This window comes from Sinohyriopsis cumingii, chromosome 4, assembly GCF_028554795.1.
Source record: "Sinohyriopsis cumingii isolate HCF-2022 chromosome 4, ASM2855479v2, whole genome shotgun sequence".
Lineage (NCBI taxonomy): Eukaryota > Metazoa > Mollusca > Bivalvia > Unionida > Unionidae > Sinohyriopsis > Sinohyriopsis cumingii.
Window position 1 is genome coordinate 96542891 of NC_142964.1, and position 12232 is coordinate 96555122.

Below are 12232 nucleotides of genomic sequence, written 5' to 3' on the forward strand. Positions count from 1 at the left end.
ACTAAAGGCCTTACAAACAATGTGCAACTTCGTGGCTCATGATGACCAAAAATATTTTGCAGTCAGTGTTTCATGAAGTTATGCTTAAGTTTCTAATCGACCTTTTGAACATCCATTGGCGCATGACAATGATCCCAACACATTTATCACACTGAAATTATTCAATTTAAATACAGCAAACGAATGAAGCATCAAATTGCCTTTCTCAGAGCAAGTTGTTATATTGAAATAGATAACGACTATTATCCTCGTTGCAATTAGCCTTTAATCACGAGAAAATAGTTTTACTTTCTCATGAGGAAGCTTACATTTTCTTCAAATGAAGTGATTCGAGAAATAAATACATTTCACATGTATGACTTTAGATATATACAATATGAATGAGATACATTCAAGGATTTTAATAATGATAAATAAAAAGAAACTATGACAAACAGAACCATGAAATAACAATGGTTACGTGAGGAATAAACCGAAATTTTATACTTAATCTGTATTCGTACTCCAGAAAAACCGCTTCTCTGGTTATCAACATATCAACTTTGCTCTGTCATACAGGACTCCGTGTTAAAACGACGGTACCATTAAGTAAAATCAGTTTCGATATTTTTCAACCAGATAAATATATTACTTTACCGACGCTACATGAAACGAAAAATATATGAGTTAACGGACAGATACACATATGTTACATATTGACACTAAAAGAAAACAGATCTGAAACAGAACAATGCCAACAGTAACAATACAGTAACAGACGAAACAACAATAAACGGAACACGAATATAGATTTTTTAAGTTCATTCATAAACAACAATGTACATGCATAACACATCACAGAACATAAAGCATACATTTTCAATTTTGTATAAGAAATAGGACACGTTTGCTAAACAAAATGCTTGCATTAGGTGATATTTATTAGTTATGATATCAGGAACTGCTAGAAACTCAAATTTAAAGAAAAACCCTAAGTAAGATGGCAAGGGACAGTTTCATATATTGGACCCTGGTAAATTTCTTAACTTACGGGTATTGTTTGACTTTTTGAGCTGTTATTGTGTAATAATTAAAGACATGGACATATACGTAAGTCTGGGCATTACGGCTTGTGTTGTTCTTGAAAATGATGTGTGGCATGTACACTTCATACAGTCACTGCACAGTATGAAGCCAGTGAAATACCAATAGTCGGCTAGGAAGCAGAGCTATCTACTTATAGCAGTAGAAATATCTCAGAAACTTATTTGATTGCAAGTATTTTGAATAACATCAAACTATTAATTACATAATGTTTTTCAAAATTATCATGCAGGGAAAGGGTTTGTGTTTGCACTGTGAGCATCGCTTGTTCTCACAAAGGCCTTCGGGCATGAACAATGCATGATAAATTTGGGGGTGGGGTTCATCAACTTTTTATTCTATGAATTTCCACTGACTTGTCAGATTAGGTGAATAATATTTGTATATGTTATACCTATCCAAAATATGTACTTTTTTCTACTTCATTCATCTATTTTATTTTTTAAGAATTTTTGTTAGGTGTATGCAACGTTAAAATTGTGCATAATAACTTCCTTGCATCCTAAATAAAATTTTTAATAATCACTATAGGAACAAGACTTAAACCAGATGAACTCAGAAGAATATTGGCAACATAAAATTGATTTGACATTGATCGCATCCATTAATTTGCGTGCTTTAACGATGAGATCACATGTCTTCCATCCAGAAATTGACGAAGAAAAGGTATATTTGGAAGCCAATTACTGCATTTACGTTTACCGCCGGGTATTCAGTCATCAGTTAATCATTTAGTCAGTTAATCGATAAACTACTGTACTTGTTATTCACAGGTTCAAGCGCTATATTTTGATTACTTAAAAACCGCAAGAACTATTAGAAACCATTTCTACTTGTAAGGCACACAAGTCTAAATCCAATTAGTTTGCGATGAGAAACTAATGAAATGCATTCTTCAACACTAGGTACATTTTAAACTAGGCATTATACTGACAGTATGATTCAGTTCTATTCTCATTCCACCTCACCGTACTCCGCCCTCATCTCATCCCTCATTGCCAAGAATTTTCAAAATAAATTTGAGGTCTGTGAGTGGGATTATTCTTGATAGCGACAATAACAAAGTAAACTTTTTTGTTTCATTCTGACCACATAATGACCTGCGAAAAAAAATCATGATTTGATATAAAAAAAAAATATGTCTCAAACAGCGAAAATAATCTGCTATGTAAGAAAAGAAACCTAAGATGAATGAAAACCAACAAGTCGCAAAAGGCAATTATCTCCAGGAAATTATATTGAAACAACAAGCTTACTTAAGTAATTGAATGGTTATCAAATATGTTTGCTATAGATCCATTTGTGAAACTGATCATTCGTATTATTATTATCATATTCTTGTCGCCATGTTTTAGCAACCAGGCTTCAATAGCATAACAAACAATCTGCAAAGTGTGCCACCTCAACAGAATGAGAATCGTAACACTATTGGTCAGATTTCTTCACGTGCCTAATGATCAGGATGAACATTATACATGAGAAATATATTTTGAAATTTTTGACTTAATTGTTATAATTATAGTAGCTATCGCTATTTGTAAATGTAGACCCGATATAAATAAGATAAAGTCAGGCATTTATGGAAAATCATTTTCATTGTTTACTCGGATTTTGCCGAATCAATACCGACGGACTATAATATTGCTCCCATGATAGAGAGCGGTCATGATTGCGACCGCAATATATATTATACAAGGATCCATCTAAAACGTTCTGAATAGTAGTGTCTTGGACAACACATTTCTTTAATAGCAAGCAATACGTCTGTGAATGCCTCAGAACACTCTCCGTGTACCTATATGCACCTGCTCAGTCTGATTATTCAATCATTAACAGCCGATTTTACTTACATTTTGCTATGTTGTTCATATACTGGAAACCGTACTTCCAACCGCATGCCCGCTTTCAAATAGTCTGTATCTCAGCGAATCTTGATGACCTATCATTTGCTGAAATATGGCGTCTCACCCACAATAAAAACCAATTCTACGACATATTAACGTCACTTAAATTTATTTATGTTGCCTCAAACGCATATATCTACAGGTCCGGCATGATGCCGACTATTATATAGAACATTATTTTGTCTATCGATCAGCATTAAATTCTTCTAACATATTCACAAAAAATTATAAAAAAGATTTCGGAGTTTTTCAAGTACCCTTCGTATAGTTGAATATGTCACATTTTACTTTTCTGGCAAGGATACATATTTTGTGTTGGTCTACAAACTTCACAAAATATTTTCAGGATAAAGATACACTTCAAATTTGGCTTTAGGCATGACTTTAAAAATCGGAGCACTTTTAAATTGAAACCTGGTCAATCAAGAACAAAAATGTTGGTTTTATTCAACGAATATATATATATATATATATATATATATATATATATATATATATATATATATATATATATATATATATATATATATATATATATATATATATATATATATATATATATATATATATATATATATATATATATATATATATATATGTATGTATGTATGTATGTATGTATGTATGTATGTATGTATGTATGTATGTATGTCTCTATAGCGTTTTACAGCTTAGGATGGTCTCCTTTTGATTATGAGCCATTCTTCTACCGTACAATTTCAGTGTCCGCAGCTGCGACTTGGATCTGTATTTTCGAAACGTTTCGGCCAATAGAGATATCATTCCCTACAGTTTCAAAATGTTTTGACTACAAGGGATATCCGGTTCTATATTCTCGAAACGTTTGACCCCCCAAAATAAATGGTCCTATATTCTCGAAAGGTTTTGGCCCTTAGGCATATCTGATCCTATATTCCCGAAACGTTTGGCCCCTGGGAATATCTGGTTCTATATTCTCGAACATTTGTCCTCCAGATATAACTGACCCTATATTCTCGAAACCTTTAGAGCAAGAAACTATAGTTCAAGTTCAAAATCTAAAAATCATATATGATGCTAAAAGTGCATCGACGTAATCAAAACTTGACGGTCTAGCAGGAGTCAAGTTGAGAAAAACTTCGAGGTTTTGTAATTCTAATTTGATTTTCGTTAAAAAGTCGTATATTATTTTTAAAATCTCTGAAACGTATTTTCTGTGATATCACATGATTGCAGAACCATGTTTGGCTCCAAACTTATCACTTGGTATGACGTTTGGGTAGCAACATCTTGGTGTATAACGGTAAATATAAAGACCATGAAAGAAAACAGACTGACCATTTTCATCTAGACAGACCACCGCTTCATTATCACCAAGCTCAACATCCACATTCAGCCCAAACGATTCCCGCAGGGAAAGAAGGCTCCTAAACGACCAAACATCACCAAACTGAAACGCACCAGTACCAAACAGTTGCTAGTGGATGCCCTTGAAGAACGTCTGAAGTCCACACTTTTAGACAATCAGAATGTGGAGACCGACTGGGCGTCATTCAAAGAGCTGGTCTACAGGACAGCTTCGGATATCCTAGGACCCGCAACCAGAAAGCACCAAGACTGGTTTCATCAGATCTGTAACGCGATCAAGCAGTTGCTGGATGAGAAGCACCGCCTCCATTAACGTACCTCAACATCCCCATGTCCACCTCCAGGAAAGATGCGTACAATAATATACGCAGAAGTGTACAGCAGAAACTCCGTCAGATGCGAAACGCATGGCTGAGCAACAAAACTGATGAGAACCAGTGCTACGCAGACAGGCATGACATGAGGAATTTCTACAACGCCCTGAAAAAGTGTATAGTCATACATACTCTGGATCATCCCTTCTTCTCAGCTCAGACGAGAACACACTAATTACTGACAAAGAAAAGATTATTCATCGATGGGCTGAACACTTTGACAGTGTACTGAATTGTCCTTTATCCATCAACGATGAAGCCTCCAGTCGTCTCCCCCAATTATCCATCAACGAATCACTGGATAACCCTCCAACCTTGCTCGAGAAACAGAAAGCGATACGTCTGCTCTCCAGTGGCAAAGACCCTGATTCAGACTCCGTCAATGCTGAAGCCTACAAGGAAAGGGTAACAGCCATGATAGAAAGGCTCCACTAACTGTTTTTATTGATGTGGCAGCAAGAGACGATTCCCCAGGAATTCAAAGACGCTTCCATAATCCACCTGTATAAGCGCAAAGGGAAACGCCAGGCCTGCGACACCCACCGGGATATATCCTTGCTCTCAATCGCAGGAAAGATACTGGCCAGAATCCAAATGAACCACCTCACTACACACTATGACCACGGACTCTGCCAGAAAGCCAGTTTGGATTCCAGAAAGAACGAGGGACCATCGGCATGGTGTCAAGAAATGTCAAGAGCAAAACAGCGACCTTTTCTTCATCTACGTCGACATGACAAAGGCCTTTGATACTGTCTGCATAGAAGGCTTGTAGAAGGTAATGGCCAAGTACGGATGTCCGAGAAAATGTATATCCATGGTGCAGCATGTCCACGACGGCATGCAGGCACGAGTTCAGGACACTGGATGGGCATCTGAGCCATTCCCAGTAACCAATGGAGTCAAGCAGGGTTGTGTTCAGGCACCGACACTGTTCAGTATATTGTTCTCCGCCATGCTGACTAATGCTTTCAAAGACGGGGATATCAAAGCCAGCATCATCTTGTGTACAGATGGAAAACTGTTCAACCCCAGGACGCTTCAAGATTATAACAGACACCATCAGGGATTTCTTATTTGCTGATGACTGACCCTCAACGCTGGCTCAGAAGCCGAACTGCGATGCAGCCTTGACAAGTTATCCAGCTCCTGCACAAGTTTTGGTCTCACCATCAGTACCAAGAAGACTGAAGTCCTGCATCAGCCGGCCCCTGGAAAGCCTTATGTTGAACCCAACATCACCGTCCACGGCTACAAACTCAACGTAGTGAACGACTTCACCTACTATAGCAGCACACTGTCACAGAGCGTCACTATTGCCAGAGCCAACGCAACTTTCGGCAGATTGTATACCAACGTCTGGAATGGAAGAGCCATCAGCATCCATACCAATCTTAAGGTATATATGACAATTGTGCTCCCCACACTACTTTACGCATGCGAAGTGTGGACGATGTACCAACGACACGCCAGGAAGCTGAATCACTTTCACGCCATAAGTCTCAGAGAAATCCTCAACATCAAGTGTCAGGACAAGGTTCCAGACACTTAGGTACTCGACCAAGTGGACCCCGTCGACTCGACGGACGAACAACTATATACACTAATTATACAATGTCTATCTTTCGTTTTGGACACCTAATTACACCCCACATGCTTCCTTTATTTGAATGCGGAGAAATGGGAGATCAATCCAACAAAGTGTTAAAGTGAATAAGAACAGTCATATTGATTGAAAATATAAAGTACAGGTTTAGTGGATGATAGTCAAGAAATCTTAAATAGATCAATACATTGCCTATCCAACGTGCAAACCACACATGAAGAAATTACAACTACATTACAGTGTTACATCTTTAGAATATACTCCATATATAACAGATATGGAGCATTAAGACAAACCTATTGCTTGCTAGTGTATTCTGTAATGAGTAAAATATATGCATATAGACGATATGCCAACATACACGTGTTTTGCCTTGGGAATGTCGACGGACAACAGCAGCCACTGAGGAGTAAACCGACCACTCCCGTAAATAAGAACAATTCCTAAAATCGATATTTACTGGAGATGGCACAACGGTAATTAAATTACGTAGAATCTGATCAAAACAATGGTATAATTTTTGAAATCTCAGCGTGTAGGTTGTGAAATAAGTTTATCACCTTAGCACTACAGGTATATAAAGTTACAATGATTAAATGGTAAATCACCGGAATCTTAATGAACAGCTATTACACTAATGGGCTTAATACAAAACTCAGAGAAAGAGTGAAAATACAATCATAAGCCACTTTAATGGTATTCAGGGTTTTGCTAGTTTTACTTTTTGCAGCGCTTGATTACATTTCTAGAATGTATTGTTCTTACGTGTGTATTTGCAATAATTATCCAAATTCGATGACACAAGTTGTTGCTTTTAGCTTAAAGCCATTTTATCAGCACACTATAGGCAATACATGTCGGACATAGTAACTGGCGGAGAAGGAACCCGGGAAAACCATGCGAAGAACTACCGACCCAAGGGAAGCTACTTGCAAGCTCTCTCAGATTGCCCATATTGGTCCAGCCCGAGACTCTAACCTATGTGGACAGAGGTGAAATGGCAGTGATCGGTAAAGACGAGCGTTTAAGACTACTCGACCCACCAGGGTCCTCGATGGCACATGTAACATATAATAAAAGAATGAAATACGTACTTTTGCCAGTGTAAAACTTTGTCTAGTCTTTAAATCTTTTTAATCCTATTAAAACCAAGATAACAATTTTCTAAATTGATAATTTTGTTCAAACCTAAATCAGAAAAAAAAGTTCTTTAGAAGATGCATAACATATGCACAAAGAATTACTGGGACCTGGCACTCTCTGCTCAATTTTCTCACAAAGAATTACTGGGACCTGGCACTCTCTGCTCAATTTTCTCACAAAGAATTACTGGGACCTGGCACTCTCTGCTCAATTTTCTCACAAAGAATTACTGGGACCTGGCACTCTCTGCTCAATTTTCTCACAAAGAATTACTGGGACCTGGCACTCTCTGCTCAATTTTCTCACAACCAAGTATGAACATAAAATAATGCTGTTAATGTTTTGCATATCTTTATCAGTTAATGTTGTTATTTGTAGAAATATGCAGTTGTGAGCACTATCGGCTCAAATCGTCCTGAGAGCTCGAACCTAGAGACTCTGCCCACACTTGTGGTTACCGGCGCACGAAGAGGAATGGATGGGTGGGATAGTTGCCGCCTACTAGATTTTCTAAAATCCATTGCACATTATGCATTTCCTCCTGGAGAAATTAGAAATTCCTGCTGACGCGCAAGCTTGTCATATCATTTTATCCTCCCACCTCATAACGATATGGTTCCATAAAGATTAATCCTTTTATTTCATTCTCCTTCTGCTAATCTTTCTGACATAACTTCCTACATCCACAAGAAAAACTTCTATTTGAGTTTCATTTTCGCTATTTATGCCAAAGATCTTCTTTCAGAATGTGTCTAGTAACATTACATACTGATTTATTTAAAATACCTTTGCAAAAATGGTATCGCGCTGAGACAAAAACATACATAAATCTGAATGCAATGCAACTCTATATATTCAAAAAATCCATTTCATATTTTGATTGCTTTCTGTTTTATTTGATAGCGTCTCCATTTTTGTAAATCTGTCTTAAGTTTATAACATTTTGAAACGTAACAGCCTGTTATAACATAGTTACAAATAAATATTTAATAAATATCCGCATTTGAATAGTTTTTTGAAAAACTATATAGATTATGCTAATTAATAAACAAGCCATCAGATTTTATAAAAGTGTTTCTTCTGATTTACGATGAAAACGCTTATGCTTTTGAGCCCCAAACCTTTAAATCATAGCTTTATGGACTAATAAATACAGATTTAATATCGGACACTTCATTGACTAATAATTACCAATTTAATATCGGACAATGTATAGAGTAATACATACAGATTTAATATAGAATACTTGTACCAGAGAGTTTTTCAAATCCTCTATTAAGGAAAAGTGTGTTTATGTAAAGAACACTTTGCTATGACGAGGCAATGTTGTTTGAAAAGAATCTGATACATGAAGATTTATGAGCAAAAAATGAGAATACATTAACCACCTATCCGCAATAATTCACTACATGAACCATCGAGATTTTATGTACTTGGAAAAGGTAGTGAGTATAATGAAGAAAACGACAAGGATGATGTCGACGAGCGTGATGAAGGTAACGATGATTTAAGTGTTTAGCAGACGTTTTATCTTCGAATAAGTTTTTCACGGTGTTCATAATAGACTGCACACGGGGAATAGGCTGCTGAAAACTACCAAAGACATCAGTGCGCAAAAGTTTGTTGTTGTTTGATCCTAAAATTGTGGAATTGTTTTGCGACAGTCAGACTGGTTCATAATTTAATATGCATAAACTGTAAAGAGATAATAATTATGTACGCTAAGTATTAAGATATAAGTTTTAATAATAAGGATTCTAATCTGTGACACGATTTCAGGTACTGTTCGTTTTCCTTTTGTCATAGGACTCTGTAACTTTGATAACATGGTGTTATATTTTAATGATTACTTTTTATTAAGTTAAATTTATATAAATATTATGAAATATTTTTTAGTTTAGTTCTTATTAATTACATTTAATACAAATCAATCAATCATTATGCTACATATATCTGTCTATCTATCTCCATAGTAAATGATACGGTTAGAGTTTTCGTTACCACAACGGTTTTATCATGCGATAGATGTGGGAGTTATAGTAAGTCCTTCATTCATAAGTAGTAATAAAACTATGGATAGCTATGAATGGAGGATATAAGTCATCCCCGGTGTTTTTTTATATATTTATTTTCGATGATTTCATTTATAAAGTTATAATTGAGAAATAACCACGCGATAGCTTCTTCAAATCCGGAATACATTTTATTTGCAAATCATTACTTTCTTCTGTTGGTCAGAATTTAATTCATTGGTAAAGGACGACAAAACAGCGACTACATCATCAATAAAATATGGAACGTTGCTATTATAGACTCTTTCTTTTCGATATCTACAGTTATTATATGTTTTGTATTACACGGATTTATCTTCTGAGGACTTACTACTGAAAAGATTTGACATTACTATGTTTACTTTGTCTTCTTTTTTTGCTAGTTGTCTGATCCTTTTCCGTTCGTCGAAATAAGCTGACATAAACAACTGCTTTTCGCCGCGTTTTCTTACATAATGATTAAGAGATGGCATTGTTTTAAAATTAACACTGACAAATTTTAAAATCTTAAGGTTGACATAGCCTGTGAAGTCATACCACAAAAAGCACAGTGATTGTGTTTTGTGTAACATGCTATTATCTTACCACTTTAGTTTGCAAGCAAACTAAACCCAACCGTAAATTACGACGTCATACGTTGAGACTTGTAAATGTGATAGTGTCGGCTCTAACAGAAATGTTCGCTCCGCCAGTTTTGAATACAACACATTAAATTCAATCGATTTTGTTGAATAATACATGTTCTTGTATTATCAAGATGGAATTCTGTCACTACGTAATGACAAGATGTATCTCTCCGCAGAGAATAATTGTATGGCTGGGCACTATCCAAGGTCTTATGTATTGATCGGAGTGCTTGTAAAAGCTATCCCTAAAATCAATTAAATAGTGTTCTGTTCTTAGACATATCCAGTTCTTGATCAGGTGTTTACTTTTCATATTTAACAATAAAAGACATCGAAGATTTTAACTGATATAAAATAATATAACATAAAATAAAATAAAATAATATAATATAATATAATATAATATAATATAATATAATATAATATAATATAATATAATATTATATAATATAATATAATACAATACAATATAATATAATATAATATAATATAATATAATATAATATAATATAATATAATATAATATAATATAATATAATATACATCCTTGTATTCAAGCTGAAAGTCGACTGTCCAAAATGCTTCTAATACCTTGTATTAAACTATTCCATTGAAATATTTTATAACATGAATTACTTGTAAACGGATAGATAGGTATAATCACTCATTTATGTAAATGTTGACGGATAGATATCACAATCACTCATTTATGTAACTATTGACGGATAGATAGGCACAATCACTCATTTATGTAACTGTTGACGGATAGATAGGTATAATCAACTCATTTATGTAACTGTTGACGGATAAATATGTATAATCACTCATTTATGTAACTGTTGACGGATAAATATGTATAATCACTCATTTATGTAACTGTTGACGGATAAATATGTATAATCACTCATTTATGTAACTGTTGACGGATAGATAGGCATAATCACTCATGTATGTAACTGCTGATGGATAGATAGGTATAATCACTCATTTATGAAACTGTTGACGGATAGATAGGTATACTCACTCATGTATGTAACTGCTGACGGATAGATAGGCATAATCACTCATTTATGAAACTGTTGACGGATAGATAGGTATACTCACTCATGTATGTAACTGCTGACGGATAGACAGGCACAATCGCTCATGTATGTAACTGCTGATGGATAGATAGGTATAATCACTCATTTATGAAACTGTTGACGGATAGATAGGTATACTCACTCATGTATGTAACTGCTGACGGATAGATAGGCATAATCACTCATGTATGCAACTGTTGACGGATAGATAGGCATAATCACTCATGTATGTAACTGTTGACGGATAGATAGGTATACTCACTCATGTATGTAACTGCTGACGGATAGACAGGCACAATCGCTCATGTATGTAACTGCTGATGGATAGATAGGTATAATCACTCATTTATGAAACTGTTGACGGATAGATAGGTATACTCACTCATGTATGTAACTGCTGACGGATAGATAGGCATAATCACTCATGTATGCAACTGTTGACGGATAGATAGGCATAATCACTCATGTATGTAACTGTTAACGGATAGATAGGCATAATCACTCATGTATGTAACTGTTGACGGATAGATAGGTATAATCACTCATTTATGTAACTGTTGACAGATAGATAGGTATACTCACTCATGTATGTAACTGCTGACGGATAGATAGGCACAATCACTCATTTATTTAACTATTGACGGATAGATAGGTATAATCACTCATGTATGTAACTGTTGACGGATAAATATGTATAATCACTCATTTATGTAACTGTTGACGGATAAATATGTATAATCACTCATTTATGTAACTGTTGACGGATAGACAGGCACAATCACTCATGTATGTAACTGCTGATGGATAGATAGGTATAATCACTCATTTATGAAACTGTTGACGGATAGATAGGTATACTCACTCATGTATGTAACTGCTGACGGATAGACAGGCACAATCGCTCATGTATGTAACTGCTGATGGATAGATAGGTATAATCACTCATTTATGAAACTGTTGACGGATAGATAGGTATACTCACTCATGTATGTAACTGCTGACGGATAGATAGGCAT